Raw genomic sequence first — 19,607 nt, forward strand, 5'->3', positions numbered from 1 at the left:
TCCTCCTCGAAAAGTTGGGGTGTGAGGTGGTGTCCCATCTCAGATAAGAAAAAAACTTTCTCAAAATTAAGCCAAGTCCTAAAGTCTACCTGGTGATAATTAAACATTATGAATGCAGCTTTTAACAGAGAACAAAGATACAGAAGACCCCATGGTCTATAGGTCTCTTGTTGCCCTGAAACTTCTGCTTCTTTGATTATCTGAAAAGAACTAAAATTACGTCCAGGCTAGAGACTAAAAGGCCATTGAAATATTACTGGATACCTAAGAAGATAGAATGTGCATATGGAGTATTAAGGAAAATAGCATCCAATTTAAGAAAGAAATCAAGCTTGAAAGGGATAGATTCCTGCTTAGGAGTTTGGAGGCAAACTCCTAGACTATCAGTGATCAGAATTTTACCCTGTTCAGTGTAGGTATTTGGTAAGATGTTGGCTCAGAGTCAGACTGTTGAGGTTTTAATTTCTCCTCTGTTACCTGTGACTTGTAACTTCAGACAAGTTATTCAGCCGCTCTAGCTCTCCATGTTCTTATCTGAAAATGGAAATAACAAAAAAAATATCCAATAACTTCAGTGGTTGGGACAATCCATCAAGATATTCCATTTGAAATGTTCTTATCAATGACTCTTCCTCAATGGGAAAAGCCATCTTACATTTAGGGTCCTATCAACCACATTTGAAGGTCTTAGTCCTTGGGAAAAATGTACCAGAGAATCTATCAGACCAGAAATATTATAACTACGGCCTTCTCGTGACTAAGTATATTCTAGTTAATATAGCACACATTACATTGTATCATAGCATCTTCTACTTCCAAACTTGTTAGTTGAGTAGCCAAATTAATCTTAGCAAAGACATAGCACGGCCACTGCTTCTCAATGGATAAGATTCTAGATCAATGCTCCTTCACAGAGCAAGTCTTTTTGGTTAGTCAGCCAACTGAAGGAAGTTTTCATGGGCTGCCCTTACAAAATGAAAGGGAGCAGGAGAGGACTTTGATTGGAAGGGACTGAGAAAGGACTACTTTATGAGGCAAAGTTGGAAATATCATCCTTCATATTGTATAGTTGAAGAGAAAATGTCACCTAAGGGGGAGCAGGGATAGACTCAAATGTACTTAACAATGTAGAACAAACTCTCCCCAATTAAAAGGATATAAAAACAGCTGCAACAAGATACAAATGACTCATTTTTGAGCGTTCGCAATTTTTTCTCCCCTATGCCTCATTAAACTTGCCAGAGAAGTTCATAATTGCTAGAGTATTGCTACCACCTCTTTAAAATGGAGGCTATGCCTTTCCACATAATAAAGGCATGGGGATGGGGGGAGTGAGAAATGAGCATTTTCACTCATTAAGTAACAAAGAGCTAACATGCATTAGGTAGCAAGTAAGTTTGAAGAAAACTTGAGAGAGAGTTTGCTCAAGCAGTTGCAAGATGTGATAGGTATGAAAAAAGGAGAGAAAGTAAGAGCATTTGCCATTAATCAGGTGTTTTGTGTTTCTTAGTAGTTTGTATGACATGTGAGTAAAAGATTCTAGGTACTTTAATATTTTTGGCTGCTGGGCTGTGTGTTCTTGACTGCAACAAAATTCTTGAACTAAAGCAATGCGTCATTAGCAATAAGGGTTCCACAACACACACTATAATCATCCAAATTCTGAAGAATGAATTAAGTCTATTTTAGAGACTTTAGTATTTCCCCAATACCACCCCAGCTTGGGTAGATGAACAACAAATAGGAAAAGGCTATCTCAGCTGCCTTTCAAAATCTTGATGAATTTTCTGCAAGAAGAAAAGACCCAGGGCCAAAAGCTAGGTTGATCATTTGCTTCTCCCTGGACTGCAGCAGTCTAATCAGTCATGGAATCTCCACTAAGGAGAAAGTGGAATGATGAGAGTCATGTTGCAGAAGTACAGCTGGATCCTTCTAAAACCACACCCTGCTGGCCTGACCTCAACTCTTACCAGCATTCTCACCACGTCAGTTTTAGAGGATGGAAATGAAAAGACTCACAAACTGGAAAGCTTCTCCTTTAATTCTATAGAGAAAAGACAATAACTAAATAAGATATGTTGTAAAGGCAGGTGGATGTAGAACAGAGACTAGGAATCTGATACCTCCTGATACTAGGAAACTGATACTGTTTTTCCCTTGGGAAAATGTAGAAGCATGGAATCTTCATAAAAGCCAGAACAAAGATTTTGCCTTGTGTTTCTAACTGGCATGTAATCAAAGTACTACTTCTTCCCCCTCCTGTTGGGTACCATGTCTCTCCTAAGTTCAATAGTTTTGAACATAGCTTCCAAAATTTAGTACCTTATGGAAAAACTAGCAAATACAATGTCAGGGAAAGCAATGTTCCCATATTTTTTGACATATCAGATGGGTAGAATCACAGCTGCCCTGAGTAACTGGATTGTCCTGAGAAATCTGAGAAATGAGGAGCAATATATTCTATAGAGCTGATGTTGAATCAGGTGGGAAATCTTTAAAGGGGAGATGAAGGAATAGCTGCATGAAGATGTTTGCTATTCTTCCTTGGGTAAGGATTGGGCTTGTACAATGGCTGGGTTTTTTTTTTTCCATAAACATACTCATTGTCTACCATAATAAAGACAAATTAGAACTAAATAGTAAAATGAAAAATGTAACAAAAAATAATTAAAAATAAAATGATGAAATATTAAATTTGTAAAAGGAAATAAAAATCTGTGTAATAATAGGATTCAGGAAACCCAGAATTCATTCATTCAAGTTGAAAGAGTAAGAAAAAAATAAATATTGGCATTTAAAATGATTGAGAATAAAATAAAACCTAAATGAAAAAGGAGATGGAAAGCTAAAACCAGAGATATTAAAAATTAAGGGGCCCAAGAAAAATAATGAAACTATCGACTTCTGAGTTGTGGGAAGAAAATAAAAACTAGATTAAAAGAAATGAGAAGGTTGTAAAAAAATTTAAAATAAGACACAATAAACATTAAGATACCATGAACTGAATACATAATAAAAAAAATGAGGAGTTCCAAATCAAGAAACTTTGGAAATTAAAAAGAAGATAGATTATAAAATGTAGAAAGAACAAGGAAAGAAAAACCAAAGCAAAAAAAATCTGAACACCAAAATGTACTAAAAAATGCAGTGATATCTTATTGCTATTTGTTTTATTGTTTTATTTCTCTTTTAAATTAGTGGAGAAACTCTTGATAGAATAAGGAATAGAAACGTTAGCACTGGAAACAGTGAATGCAAAAGCAAGTGACGGAAGATGTTATAAAGAACAACTTGGTCCCCATGCTGTACAATGGAAAAAAATAGATAGAACTAAAAAAAATAAAAATAAAAAAAGAAATTTTCGCCATGTCCCTATAGCACAAGACTTCCTGGGGGAGCTGAGGCAAAGATGAGAATGGCACTCTTAGACCAGGTTCATACTTGAATTACCTGGGAGCTTCTAAAAATTGCCATGTTGTGCCTTACCCAACACCAAGTAATTTGGTCAGGATTTCTAACAGTGAGGCCCCAGATGATTTTAATATGTCACCAGCCTTGAGAACTACTCCCTTAAACTCCTGCCCATCAACATTTGCCCGGGTACTCAAGCTTCCAGTTTTGAATATGATCTTCGATCTTCACACAGAATTAAAAGAGGTCAACAAATGAGTATTTCAAGTTAAATGCCATACTTACTGATCATGCAAATCCCATAAGATCGTCCTCTCTTATTTCTCTTATATTATTCCATTGCGTGCCTATACCACTTTTTTTATCCATTCATCTGTCAATAGACTCGGGTTTTTTCCATGCTAACTGTTTTGGCTATTACTGCAATGAATTTGTTCATTGTGTATTCTTGATATTCCTGTCAAAAATCAGTTGACTATCTATGCATGGGGTTACTTCCGAGCTCTCTATTCTCTTTCATTGCTCTATATATCTGTTTTTATGCCAATATCGTGCTGTTTTGATTATTGAATCTTTGTAATATATTTGGAAGTCAGAAGCTTGATGCTTCCAGCTTTGTTTTTGTTCAGTATTGCTTTGGCTGTTAGGGGGTCTCTTTTCGTTCTATATGAGTTTTAGCATTGCTATTTCTATTTCTGTAAAAAATGCCAGTAAAATTTTGATAGGATTTCATTGAATCCACAGGTTTCTTTCGGTAGTATGGAAATTTTAACATTTATTCATGTCTGCTCTAAATTCTTTCATCAATGTTTTACAGTTTCAGTATACAAGTCTTTCACATCCTATGTTGTTTATTCCTAAGTACTATTTTTGATGCTATTACAGGTGGAATTGTTTTCTCAGTTTCCTTTTCTGATAATTCATCGCTTGTGTTGTTGTTGGTTTTTTTTAAATCTGGGTTTTCTTTATCAGATTAAAAAAGTTTCTTTCAGAGTTTCCACTGTGGCTCAGTGGTTAACGAATCCGACTAGGAACCATGAGGTTGCAGGTTGGATCCCTGGCCTTGCTCAGTGGGTTAAGAATCCAGAGTTGCCATGAGCTGTGGTGTAGGTCGTAGATGTGGCTTGGATCCTGTGTTGCTGTGGCTCTGGTGTAGGCCCGCAGCTACAGCTCTGATTAGACCCCTAGCCTGGGAACCTCCATATGCTGCGGGAGTGGCCCTAGAAAAGGCAAAAAGACAAAAAGGCAAATAAACAAATAAATAAAGAGTTTCTTTCCCAGCTTATGCATTTTTTAAAATTATTTATCAGTGTTGAATTTTCCAAGTACTTTTTCTGTTTTTATTGAGACAATTATATGATTTTTCTTCTATTTTTATTTTAATGTGATAAAATGTATTGATACACTTTAAAATATTAAACCCACTATAGATTCCTGAAATTAACTCAATTTCTTGATGATTTTATATATTGCATTTTATTTGATAATGCTTTGTTTGGAATTTTGGCATCTATCTTCATTTAAGATCTTTGTTTTTAATTTTCTTTTCTGGTAAGAGTTTTGGAATTGAGGTTATGCTGACCTCGTAAAATAAGTTGAGAAGTGTTCCTTTTATTTTTTTAATTCCCTGATGTGTTGGAATTATTCTTTCCGTAAGTGTTTTATAGAAATTATCAGAGAAACCATCTGGACTTCATGCTTTGTTGTGGGAAAGTTTTCATTACAGTTTCAATTTCTTTAATAGCTATAGAAAAAATCAGATTTGCTCTTTCTTCCTGTTTCAGTTTTAGAAACATGTGCTTTTCTAAGTATCTGTCTACTTAATCTACATTTTAAATGTTATTGACATAAAGTTGTTCAGAGTAGTCCCATTTATATATCTAATGTCTAGAATTTCCACGATGTCCATCTTTTATTCCTGATTTTTGTTATTTGTCTCCTCTTTTTGCTTGATCAGGATTATTAAGGATTTATAAATTGTATTTTTTCAAAAGTAAGCTTTTGGCTCTATTGAGCCTCTAATGTATGCTAATTTTCTATTTTGCATACTCTGCCATTTTTATTATTTTACTCAGCAATTTTTAAAATTTTTCTTTTCACATTTTTGGTGGATATTTAGATCATGCATTTGCCCTCAGTCTTTCTTTTTCTTTTAATATCCATATAAAGCAAAGCTTTTTAATATCCTACAGTGTAAGTTATGTAGCTATGTTCATTATCAGTTCAAAATATGTTTTAATTTCCATTGTGATTTCTTACTTTATTCATGAGTTATTTAGCAGTATTTTACTTAATTTTCAAAAATATTTTCTACCTATTATTTTTAGCTCTTTTAAAAAGTTTTAAAAGAAACCTATTTAAAATAGTTTAGATTTATAGAAAAATTGCAAAGATAATACAGAGAGTTTGCACATACTCAGAACCAAATTTCCCTTATTATTAACATCAAGCATTAGTGTGGTTAGAGTTTATGAAATAATCTTATTACCCTACTGTTATTTAAAGTTCACACTTTATTCAGATTTTCTTAGTTTTTACATAATGTGTTTTTTCTGTTTCAGGATTTCAATCACGATACCCATTACTTTTAGTCACCATGTCTCCTTAGGCTCCCCCTTGGCTTTGGTGGTTTCTCAAATTTCCTTGAATGTATCACCTTGACAGTCAGGAGTACTGGTCATGTATTTGGTAAAATATACCTCAATAAGGAGTCGTCTGATATTTCCCTCAGGATTAGACAGGGACTATTTTTGCGGGGGGGAGGAGAAAGATCACAGAGGCACCATTTTCACCACAGTGAATCAAGGGTGTATACCATCAATGTGACTTATTTTCAGTGTTGACCTGATCCCCTGGCTGAGTTAGTATTTGTCAGTTTTCTTCTTTGTAAAGTTATCATGCCCCCAATTTCCATAATGTCGTCTTTTGCTCCATTTCCTTGAGGGAGATCCATCTATATAAATTCTTTGTAGTTCTTCTGCATGGGAGATGTGTGTTTTCTCCTTATTTGACATTTATGTCTATCATGTATTTTGTGTTAATTTTTGTGTAAGATATTAGGGCTTTGTCTAGGTTCATATTTTTGGATATGGACATTACATTATTCCAGTATTACTCATCAAAAACGCTATTCTTTCGCTATTGGATTGCCTTTGCACTTTGTCAAAAATTCATTGATTATATTGGTATTGATCTATTTTTACCTTCTCAGTTGTGTTCCATTAATATATGCACTTATTCTTTTGCTAACATCCCATTGTCTTTTGGGGTTTTTGTTTTCTTTTTTCTTTTTTTGTCATTTTTTATTAAAATATAGTTGACATAGTTTCTGCTGTACAGCATAGTGACCCAGTCATACATATTTATACATTATTTTTCTCATACTATCTTCATCCAAGAGATTGGATATAATTCCCTGTGCTATACAGTAGGACCTTGCTTATCCATTCAAAATGTAACAGGTTGTGTCTACCAACCCCAAACTCCCTGTCCATCCCGCTCCCTCCCCAGCATCCCCCGCGGCAACCACAAGTCTGTTCTCTATGTCTGCGAATCTGTTTCTGTTTTGTATATAGGTTTATTTGTACCACATCATTGGAGTATAGTTGATTTACAATGTCAAACTGTTATAGAGTCTGCTGTATATCAAAGTGGTTGTTATACACATACACGTATACATTCTTTTTCAGATTCTTTTGCCATGTAGGCTGTCACAAAATATTGGGTAGGTTTCCCTATGCTATATAGCCGGGCCCTGTTGACCATCTATTCCATATACAGTAGTGTTGTCTTTAATAGTTAATCTTTATATGTCTTGAAATCAAGTTGTGAGTCCTTAAGTGTTCTTCTTTTTCAGTATTGTGTTGGATATTCTTGGTACTTTGCCTTTCCGTATAAATTTTATAGTCATTTTGATGATATATACAAATTTTTTGCTGAAATTTGCTTGGGTTTTTTTTTAAGCTTAGGCTGCATTGGAAATAAATTACATCTTAACAATAGTTAGTCTGTGATTAACTAAATATTCCATGTCCCAGTTCATGTGAACATGTAATATCTCATTTATTTTAATCTCATTTGCTTTCTTTCCTCGTTGTTTTGTAGTATTTTTGCTTTCATGTACACATTTCTGTACATATGTCTCTTTATCCATCCCTCCCTTTATCCATCCCTCCCTACCTTCTTCTTTCTCTCTCCTTTTTTTCTTTCTCTCTCCTTTTCTCCCTCTCTTTCTTTTTTCTTCCTTGTACTATTGCAATTCTGGTCTGTTTCCAATTGTAATTGCTCATTTCTGGTATATAAGAAAGCGACTAACTTTTGTTTATCGATATTATATCCTGTTTCCTTGCCTTGTATCCTGTGACTCACTTATTATTTCGAGAATTCTGTAGTTGATTGTGGTACTCTACATAAACAATCATGTCATTTGTGAATAAGGGTTTTTTATGCATTTCTTTCTAATATGCTTATTTTTATGTTTCTTGCCTTATTGCAGTAAGCAGTTGTACTAGGACTTCCTGCAAAATATTAAGAGAAAGTTATCCTTGTTATGTTTCTGATTTCCTGAAAAATCATCCAATTTCTTGCCATTAAAAATAATGTTGGCTGTAGTTTTTTTAGTAGATGTTCTTTATCAAGCTCCCCTCTATTCCTGGTTTTCTGAGAGCTTTTATTATGAAGAGGTTTTGGATTTTGTTAAATGATTTTTCTGCATAAGGTTATATTATTACATGCCTTTTCTTTTTTATTGAAGTATAATCGACATACAATGTTATAATACTTTCAGGTGTATAACAATCAAAATTTGTATGCATTATAAACTTTTCACTACAATCAGTTTTCCGTCTGTCACCTTAAAAATCATACAATTAAAAGTTAATACAATTTTATTGAATATACATTCTGTTATATATTATATCCTCATGAATTATTATTATTATTTTTAATAGTAATTTTCCCAATACAATTTTTTTTTCTACTTACAGCATGGTGACCCAGTTACACATACATGTATACATTCTATTTTCTCACATTATCATGCTCCATCATAAGTGACTAGACATAGTTCCCAGTGCTACACGGCAGGATCTCATTGCTAATCCATTCCAAAGGCAATAGTTTGTATCTATATCCTCATGGATTTTTAATTTTATAACTGGAAGTTTGTACTTCTTAGTCCACTTCATCCATTTTTCTCCCCTACCCCAAAATCCCTTTACTTTGGTAACCATCAATCTGCTTTCTGTATCTATGAGTCAGGTTTTATTTTTTGTGGGGTTTTTTTGGGGGGGGTTATTATATTCTATATATAAGTGAAATTGTGCATTATTAAGTCTTACTCTGCCGGCCTTATTTCACTTAGCATAATACCCTCAAGATCCATCCATGTTGTCCCAAATAGCAAGATTTAATTCTTCTTCACGGCCAAGTAGTATTCTATTGAAAGTATATACCACATCTTTAGTTTTTTCATCACTGTCTCACAATTTTCATTATACAGGTCTTTCACCTCCTTCATAAAATTTATGTTAGGGGCTTTTTTGGATGCATTCGCAAATGGAATTTTATTGACTTCTTTTTCTGATAGTTTGTTATTAGTGTATGTATATATTAATTTTGTATCCTGCAATGTTACTGAATTTGTTTATTAGTTTCAATGTTTTTGGTGAAGTCTTTAGAATTTAGGATCAAGTCATCTGCAAATATTACTTCTTCCTTTTATTTCTCTTTATTGTCTGATTGTTGTAGCTGGGACTTCAAATATTATGTTGAATAAAAGTCTGGAGGACTGTGTCTTGTTTCTGGTATTAGAGGAAAAACTCAGGTTTTCATCACTGAAAACTTATATTTGTGTGAGCTTGTCATGTATGGCTTTTAATATATTGGAATGCATTCCCTCTCTATCCACTTTATTTAGAGTTTTTATCACACATGGATGATGAATTTTGTCAAAAGATTTTTCTCTATCTATTGATATGTTCATATTTCAATTTGTTAATATTTTGTATGACATTGATTTGGAAATGTGGAACCATCCTTGCATCCCCAGAATATACCTCATATGATCACAGTATATAATCTTTTAAAGGTATTGTTGAATTCAATTTTCTTTTTTTTGTCTTTTTGCATTTTCTAGGGCTGCTCCCATGGCATATGGAAGTTCCCAGGCTAGGGGTCTAATCAGAGCTGTGGCTGCCAGCCTATACCAGGGCCACAGCAACACTGGATCTGAGCCATGTTTGCAAGCTACATCACAGCTCATGGCAACGCCAAATCCTTAACCCACTGAGCAAGGCCAGGGATCGAATCCGCAACCTCATGGTTCCTAGTTGGATTCATTAACCACTGAGCCATGATGGGAACTCCTGGATTAATACCTTTGATACAACAATTTGAAGTTCTGGAAGATTACCTAATGATTGTTTTAATAAGTGCTATAATTTAAAAATTATATATTATGAAGAAATTTAGATATAAATGGAAAAAATCAAATTATTGATCGTTCTTGCTGAGTAATGATGCTGTAGCTGCCAGCCTACACCACAGCCAGCTGTGTAAACTGGCAGATATAGCCAGATCTGAGCCACATCTGCAGCCTGCATCTTGCAGTGACACTGAGTCCTTAACTCACTGGACTAGGCCAGGGATGGAACCCACATCCTCACAGACACTATGTTGGGTTCTTAACACGTTGAGCTACAATGGAAACTCTGTGATGCTCCTATTAATTCCAAAGTTATATAAGATTTTTTTTTTAATTTTGGAGTTAACTTCTTTCATTCATGATGTTGATCAGTTGTCCTCAAGCACCAGTAAGAAGGAATTACATTTTTACATTATTAATATTGAACAAAGAAGTCACAGAAACTCTCTGGAAAATTGTTGAATTGAAAATTCCATTCCAAGTTTGTAAGTATTCAGATGTGAACATTATTAAGAGTGGCATTTTACATTACTTTCGGCATAGTGATAAAAATATTTTAAACATTACTCTTTGTCAAAATGATCTTTCTGTTCCATGAGTTTTTCCCTTTCTGTTAAAATGTCACCTTTACCTTGAAAAGGCAGATTAAGTGTGTTTATATTTTTTAGAAATATCTGCAAGGTAACATACTGCTAGAAGCCATTTGTTATTATAGGAAAGGTCAGAAAATTTGAAATACTAATCATTTTGAGCAAAAGAAATTCATGACTCAGTATTTAAGTTCAATAACCTTTAAGTGCTTTGCCATAAAATTAATAGTTAACATTCTGTGAGTGCTCACCAGGTGCCATGCAGTCAGAGCATTCATTATACACTTTATTTTATTCCTCATAATATCCTATTATTCCTCCTAATTTCAAAGTCAGGAAACTGGATTTAGCATAGTGGTTAAGTTGATCTGCCGAGATCACCTAGATTATGTTTTAGGTCATATTTTTCAGATGAAGTCACCTAAGATGATTTGTTTGTGCAAGTGACTTATGAAGAAAGTGGTCCTAGGATTCATGGGTAAGGGAGTGGGGAAAGCAGGAAAAACAAGAGAAGAAGCGAAGCAAGGGTGAAGTTTCTGCAAAGTCTCAGCCTTAGAGTTAGTTCAACTTCAAGGCAATAGATATGGGTTTTCAAAATTTGGTCCAGTCTGTAGTAGCCACACCACCTAGAAGGATGAACTCTTAGGCAAGCTTCCTACCAGTTCTGGTTTCTATAGCCTCCTAGGGTCCTTTTCTCTGAAGTGAGTCACAGGTATATGTCTTTAAAAGAAAAGCATGTAAAAACTGGAGGATATACACAGAAACCTTTAAAAATATATATAAGAGGATCTGAGTGAAGCATTGTTAGCATTTGCTATAGCTAGTAAATAGCACAGCTGAGATTAAACCCAAGCAGTGTGACTACAGACCCCATGCCCTTAATCATTATACTAGACTACCTGAAATAATCAGTAAATCTCTGGGTTGGAGATAGACTTCCATGGTCATTTCTCAATTATTTACAAACATTATTAATACTTTATTGTGCTTGAAAGGTATTTTACTGATAACATTTTCAAATCAATGATGTCCTATAACATTTTGGCCCCTCTGACTCAAATTTTCCCTGTAATGATTGGTTCATGAATTACACACTAAATAAATTTTACATGTGGTGCTATTTCTGTAAATTACCACCAGAATTATTTTTGAATTCTAATCAAAGAAGCTGCCATCCCAAATGAAGAAATATCTTTGTTTCCCAGTGGGAATTTAGATATAGTTCAGAAACTGACTCTCTATATCACATGAATATGTATGCTAACATAAGCAGTCCACGACTTTAAGTAATAGGTACTCCTACAAGCAAAACCAATGTGAATATTGAAGAAGAAAAAATAAGCTGGGTTTTCCCTTGACATCTTTGACCTTTAGACCCATTTCCCCCTGACTGCTCTGTGATATGGTCATTGCTGTGTGGACATCTCTCTGAATTATTGAGGTGAGATGGTGCTCTAGATTAATTGACTCAGGACTGAAAATTTGCATGGAGATTAAAGGAAGGCAATGCATTTAGGAGTAAATTACATTTTAGGTGGCTGAATGTATCATCCTGAGGGAGTTAAGTGGAGACTAAAGGGCTTGAGTCATGGGTATATTCACTTTGAGTTGTCAGGATAAGTACAAGTTGGTGAGAATTCTAATTTTCTCTTTCTATACCAAGAGTTACCTCTGAAGTGATTCTAACTATTCAGTGCAACAATTACCATATATTGTCAGGCTATGCAGTATAGAACTGGTAAAAGTGCATATGGAGGTTCCCAGGCTAGGGGTCTAATCAGAGCTGTAGCTGTTGGCCTACGCCAGAGCCACAGCAACGCAGGATCTGAGCCACGTCTGCGACCTACATCACAGCTCACGGCAACGCCGGATCGTTAACCCACTGAGCAAGGGCAGGGATCCAACCCGCAACCTCATGGTTCCTAGTCGGATTCGTTAACCACTGAGCCACGACGGGAACTCCTGGGAAAGGAATTCTTATCTCACTAACACAGACAGTTAGAAACTTTGAGTTGTTCTGATAACTGAAAAATAATAATAACGAACACCTACATGGTACTTTCTGAGTGCCAATGCAATACCACATACATAACGTATATGCCAAATATTATTGTTCCCATGTTATATTGGAGGGAACTGAGGCACAAAGAGGTTAAGTAATTTATGTGAGAATACACAGCTTGGAAGAGACATATCTATAAAGTAATCATTCCATGTTTTTAACTACTGAGATTTATGGTGCCTAAGGAGGGAGATGAAAACAAGAACTTAGACTGGGAAGAGGTAAATAGGGGATGTCTCATCTATATTTGTATACATATTTTACTTGTTAAAATGAATGGCAAATAAGCATTAATATTCTTTATCTTTTTGTGTACCTAATTAATCCGTAATTTGTAGAAGTAAATTATTTTGTCTTCCCTTTTGTAAAAATACAAATTATAAGTAATACTAAACTTTGAAAGAAGTGCTTGGAGATCTAAAAAGTCTTTTCTCTGTGCTGACTCCTCTAAGATTTTTTTTTAAACATCGATTTTTCAACTTTTTTTTTTTTTTTTTTTTTTTTGGCACTACCAACCTGGACTGACAAAGGCAAAGAGAGTTAAAGATGAAAAGAAGTTTCAGTGCCCCAAACCTTTTATGGGCATACAGAAGCCTGAGAAAACCACTCAGTTAAAAACACAAACCTTTCTTATCGAAAAGGAAGAATGACTCAGAAAAGCAAAGCCAAGAGAACAGCGGGCAAAGCTAAGAGATTTGAGAACTGAGGGAGAACTGAGTGCTAGTCAAACACACAAGAACATGCACCTGGCTAGATTTTAGAATTAATATGTGCCAGTGACTGCAACATATCCGTTGTCTTCCTTCTCCCTTTGAAGTAGGAATGTCCATTGCTATTCCAGCATGTTTCATCATTACATGCTGAGTGTGGGGAGAGTGGATAACCTGCTCTAAATTTTCAGAGCGGCAGATGAAGAATAACTTTACTGCAAGAGATGTGCTTTTGATGAGCCACATCAAAAAGTCTCATCTACACTTGGACTGATTTAGATAATGAGATCCTGAATATCAAGCATGAGCCAGATACTATAACAGGATGAGAGTTTGGTGATTTTTGAGAGAAGTATGATGATATTTTGCATATGGGAGAGATGTAAATCCCTGGGGCTAGAGAGTGTACTGTGATTTCCAGCCAAGACCCTTGAATACATTCACTATGGACCCATGAATATATTCACTATTTGACTCTATTGTATACTGACCAGAAGAAAATTATACCTAAGATAAACAATGTCAGATGACATGCCTGGAAATGAAATTAGAATTTTTATCAAGGAGCTCCAACTACTGCATGCATTTATTTGTGTGGGTATACAAGTGAGTAGTTTTGAATTGAAAGTTTCCTGAATTCAAATTGCATTAGAAATGGATATTTAATGTACTTAACTGAGATGCTTTTATATTTGTTTTCCAATGATGCAAAATATTTTTTCCTGGAGATAGATATCGCTCCACCAGATTTGTGCTCTCCTGCAATGAAGGAAGCTTCCTAGCCACTTTTTCAACCAGGCGGAACATTGTGACTCAGTTCTAGTCAGTGAACTCAGGGTGGAAGTGATATGTGCCCTTTTCAAGCCTGACACATAAAATCTTCCAGTCAATCTTTCATTCCTCTCTTCTTTCATTTTCAGGATGTCTTTGTCCAGGTTCACCTTGAAAGCTGTGTGTCGAAGACAGCAGAGGTTCCACAAGCCTGAGTAATTCTGCTGGAATATCATGCACAGCATTAACAAAACACCAAGATATGGCACATGATTAAAAATAATAAAATTTTAGAATATTTTATATGTTTGGTATACTTCAATAATTTTCCAAAGAACATATTGGCAGTTTTCTTTGGTTCAAGATGGTAGTAGTCTGTCTGGTAAGATTTTTTTTCCCCACTTGCCCCTTAAATGGAAATATAACAACCAATAAGCAGAAGCTTTAATAATTCAGGTGACTATCAGACCTGTTCTTTTCTCTTTATCTCCATGGCCATAAACCTAATGCAAACTATAATAATCTCTTACTTTGATGACTACAATAGCCTCACATCTGTTTTTTTATCCTCCAAACTGTCTTCAGTGATAGTCAGTGCAGTCCATTCAGTTTGATCATGGTTGTCATCGAAGCCATCAATAGCTTCCCATTGTTCTTGAGACGAAGTACTTAAAGTGACAAGGTCCTGTGAGGCCCTCAGCAGCTTCATTACAGATCACTCTTGCTCTCACTGCTTTTGCTGGAGCCACATCTTAGTTCCTGGATGCACCAGGCTCTTTACCTCCATATAAATTCAGCTTAAAAATCATTTCCTTAAGGAAGACGTCACTCATCTCAAATTGAGTAAGAGTCCTTCATTTCTTGTTATAGCATTTTGTTACTTTCCTTCATAGCATTTTTCTAACCTGAAAATTTTCAAGTATTTGATTATTTTGTTTAATCTTTAACATACTGTATCTATGTGGTTTAAAAAATTATTTTTAAAATTCAATGAAACAAATGTTTAACGTAAGAAACATCTGCCAGTGATCTGATTGTCCAGTTTTACCATATATTGAATTCCTGTGTGTGTTTGGGCCATTTTTGACCTTCCTAGTCTGGTCCATAAGTCAGCTGTTTGTTCATGTATGAGTTCCACCCTGTTTCAGTCAATAATATTATTTGTCTTACTACTTGATTTTACACTCTTAAATATTCTTGTAGTTTAATTACCTGATTTGTTGGCTTTAAACGAGATCCATTTATAGGCAACTATTATGAATGAGATATCAGAAAATTTATTCTAGCTTCAATGTTTTTCCCTCTTTTCCTGCAATTTTTTAGTTGTTACAATTTCTACTTTATCAGGGCATATAATCCATATATTCTCATTAGTTATTTAAAATCCTGTATTTTCAAAAAAACTTAGTTTCATTATTAAATAATTTAATCTTTATCAGCAGACTTTTTTTTACCAGTATCCTTGCTAATCATTTACTTGGTTGATATAGCTTAAGGAATAGAGAAAGACAGAGAAGCATAGATGAATCTAGAGGTACAAAAGGAATGCATCCAACACCATAAATGACACAGGGATTTTGCCTTCTAAATCACAAAGGGAACAAAGTGTAGATAGAAATGAGCTAAAGTATATGAAATAATAACATATCTACATATTAGAAGTTCTGATAAGAAGCAAGATCTTTGGAATAATTGAATGAGAAAGCTGAGTGCAGGAGTTCCCGTCGTGGTTAACGAATCCGACTAGGAACCATGAGGTTGCGGGTTCTATCCCTGCCCTTGCTCAGTGGGTTAACGATCCGGTGTTGCTATGAGTTGTGGTGTAGGTCACAGACGCGGCTCTGATCCTGAGTTGCTGTGGCTCTGGTGTAGGCTGGCAGCTTCAGCTCCGATTAGATCCCTAGCCTGGGAACCTCCATATGCTGCGGGAGTGGCCCAAGAAATGGCAAAAAAGAAGAAAAAAAAGAAAGAAAGAAAGCTGAGTGCAGAGGTGACTATTGTCAGGGAGGAAAATAAACTTTTTTTCTAATTTCAGAATGAGGAAACTTCAAAAAGTGACAGCATCCAGGTTATGACCATGAGAGTAAATGGCTGAAATGAAATTGAGATGAAGGTCATTAGATATGAAGAGGTCAAACAGAAAGTTTAGAGCTTTGCAAGTTCATATTGTGGCTCAGTGGTAATGAACCCAACTAGTATCCATGAGGATGCAGATTCAACCCCTGGCCCTGCTCAGTGGTTTAGGGATCCAGCGTTGCCATAAGCTGTGGTGTAGTATTGCAGATGTGGCTCAGATCTGGTGTAGCTGTGGCTGTGGTGTAAGCTGGCAACTGTAGCTCCGATTTGACCCTTAGCCTGGGAACTTCCAAAAAAAAAAAAGTTCCAAATCTTGAAAGAGTCACTAATGCAACAGAAGTGATCAAGTCATCCAGGGAAATGGCAACATAGGATTAGGGAGGAAGACTATTGACAAGGTGTCATGACTCTAATTAAGATAGTGGCATGAGATCAAAGGAATAGGAGATTTCACAAGAAGAAGGAGGAATGATGGCCTGGAGGCCTCCTTGAGGAAGGAGAAAATTGGCCTCTGTTTCTTGCCCTGGGCAGTGAGAAGGCTGTTTCTAGGAAAGAAGGCAGCTTGGGGAATGGAGTCTTCTGAGCATGCCATGTTTCATTTAAATGCAGAATATGAGAAGGGGGAGGGATGGACTAGGGGTTTGGGACTGGCATATGCACACTGAGGCATGTGGAGTAATTGGCCAACAGGGACCTGCTGTTTGGCACAGGGAACTCTACCCAATATTCTATGATGATCTAGGTGGGAAAATAATTTGAAAGAGAATGGATGTGCATACATGTACGGCTGAGGCACTTTGTTGTACAGCAGAAATTATCATAACATTTTAAGCCAACTATACTTCAGTAAAACTTTAAAAATGAAAAAATGCAGACTATGAGAGAAATGCAGACTATGAGAGGAATGCATCCTCCAGTGTTTGAGGTTATACAATTTTGTTTTGCTCTGGTGAAGTGGCAGTTCCGGAGGGCATAGTTGAGGAGGAAAATAAAAGAAGAAAGTTGGACTAAAGGAGGAAACAAATTATTTCAGTGGGAGTGAATGTTTGAGAGTCTAGACCCTTGGAGGGACTTTCATCAGTGCTAAGAACAGTTGACCAAGATGCGCCATTTTCTATCTTTGAGCACAACCTTGATTTTCCTAAACAGTTTTTTTGTCTTAAGTCAGTTGAAATTTAAGTCCCCCTCACCCAGATCACTCATCGAATGCAATAATTCCACTAAGGAGATGAACCTTTTATAGATTTATTCTTCAGCATGTGTCTACTCAATTATTGAAGTGTTTCTCTTTAATAATACACCAAATGACAAATAATGAACTTATTAGTATCTTTACAATATATATCACTCAGGAAGAAAATGGTAAAAGCAAAATATTTTTGACACCATAGTTTGCTGTTTGTCTGTGGTGTGGATAGTTAATGTTCACTACAAAGTGTCAACAATGGATGGGAGAATTAGGCCAATAACGTAAGAGGGCCATTCTGGGGCATAGAATTGAAGAAACTTGGTACAGGAAGTATTCACCAAAGCATCCTGAATAAAAAAGTAGGCAGTTGGTGAGGAAAAAGATGATATGCAGTTCAAGCATCTGCAATAAACTCAACAATAATGAACAGAAGAGAAATGAAGGGCATCGTCCTTATCTCCAGTGATAGAGTTCTTGCCCTTTTTAGGCTTATCTGGATAAGGAAACTCAGTGTACCCTTTAAGTTACAATTGCAGGGAATAAATAATTAAAGGAAAATATAAACTGCAGCTTCAATAAGCGCTGTGGCAATTCTGGGGAGGAAGTAGGGCAGCATGATCTGGACAAACTATATGAATGTGAAGAAACCTTTATTGCTTCCTTGCATGAGTGTGCGTTGAGGCAAGCAAAGAGCTTCATGGCTTTCAAGTCCAAAAATTTTAATGAGGTAATATTTGTGAAAATATAAATCTCAAGACCCTGTATAAAGGTATAGTGTTATTTTCCTCATTAACAATGTTCATCATATTTAAATGATTATTTCAATAAATAAGGATTTAGACTCCCATCAGAGCCAGCACAGAAAATTGCAGAGGTCAAATGGTATGATGAAACAAATTCTAAAGCTGAAAAGAAATTTGTATATGGCTGAAGCCTGGGATCATTAATGATAAATTCTTTTTTTTAATGAAACGGACAATCCATGGCTTTGAAATTATTTTTTCCTGTTTAGAATTTTTTTTTTACCATCATTACATTTATTGTGTTGGAGTCTGCTTACATTACTTAATGATGGTTCAAACTGTTCAGCTTTAGCATAATTGCCTCTGCATTCATTACTAAAAACTGGAAAAGATACATTAGACTCCTAGCAGAAATAATATTTGCTCTGGGGTGATATCTGGAAAAGGATTATTACAGAAATATGTGTGCTGTAAAAAAAAAAAAAGACATTATTTACAAAAAAAAAAAGAGAGAGAGAGAGAGACTTGGTGTTTTCCTTTGCAGTTATGGCTCTTAAGACATTTGGCTGAAATAGCATGTTGATTGTCATGATGATGAATTGGTGTTTTTAATCATCACTAAAAAGATAACAGCCATGGATTGAATATTAGCTTGTCTCACAGTGTGCAAATACGAGTGTCAGTTTTGCCATCCCTACACTGAAAAGTTAGAATTGACTTACTACAGATAAAATTCCCATATGGCAAATGCTATAGGATTTACTAATCTACCCTTTTTAGAAAGTAGTGGAATTTGGGCAGTCGGAAGGAGAGTTCAAGGAGACGGGAGAAGAGGCTGCGGGCATCTCCTCGGTCGGGGCTACCGCCATCATGTCGGGGATAGTGGAGCTGCCCACTCTGGAAGATCTGAAAGTGCGGGAAGGGAAAGTCAGTTCTTCAATGCTGAAAGCTGCACCCCATCACTTTGGAGCTCAGTGCGTTAAGCCCAACAAGGAGTTCACGCTCTGCCAGTGTGAAGAGAAGCACCCAAGGCGATGTTTAGAGGGAGACAAGCTTCTCAGCCACTGTGCCCTAAACTTCTCTAGGCAGATGAAGCAGCACTGTGTGGAGACTTTTACGGAAAACTGGACCGGCAGAGATTACTCTGGCCTGCAGGGTTTTCGTCACTGTCGCTGTTGCAAGCAAGAGGCACAGTTTGACAAGCACATGCTGGACAAACTGGGCTGAGTGCGACCTGACCTGGGAGAGGTGTCAAAGGTCACCAAAGTGAAAACAGATCTCTTTCAACAGAGAATCTCTATCACTCAAGAGCAAAGCCAGAGCCCAACCCTGGGACAGAAGGTGATAGGAAGCCTCCCAAACATAGCAGCTGCCTCTTTTTCTGGCCCGTGTGAAGACAGGTTCATGGTCCACAACCACTCGTGTACCCAGGAAGCAGCTGATGAAAACTCTCAGTAGTTAGCATCAACCGATAGGGGGTTGCTTCCAGGATCACAAACACTAACAGAAATGTTAATTTGATGTGACTTGGTAGTTACTCTGTACCGTGTGCATTATATTAATTTTTTCTGGTGGATAGAGGCATACTGTTGACAAGCTATTGTTGGTGAAATTGGACATAATTTTCTATT

General features: G+C 36.0%; 1 pseudogene; it reads left to right on the top strand.

The window, feature by feature from the left end:
• LOC100625337 lies at positions 18,847–19,203 on the top strand (annotated as a pseudogene).

The sequence above is a fragment of the Sus scrofa genome, chromosome 15 (genome assembly GCF_000003025.6).
Source record: "Sus scrofa isolate TJ Tabasco breed Duroc chromosome 15, Sscrofa11.1, whole genome shotgun sequence".
Classification (NCBI taxonomy): domain Eukaryota; kingdom Metazoa; phylum Chordata; class Mammalia; order Artiodactyla; family Suidae; genus Sus; species Sus scrofa.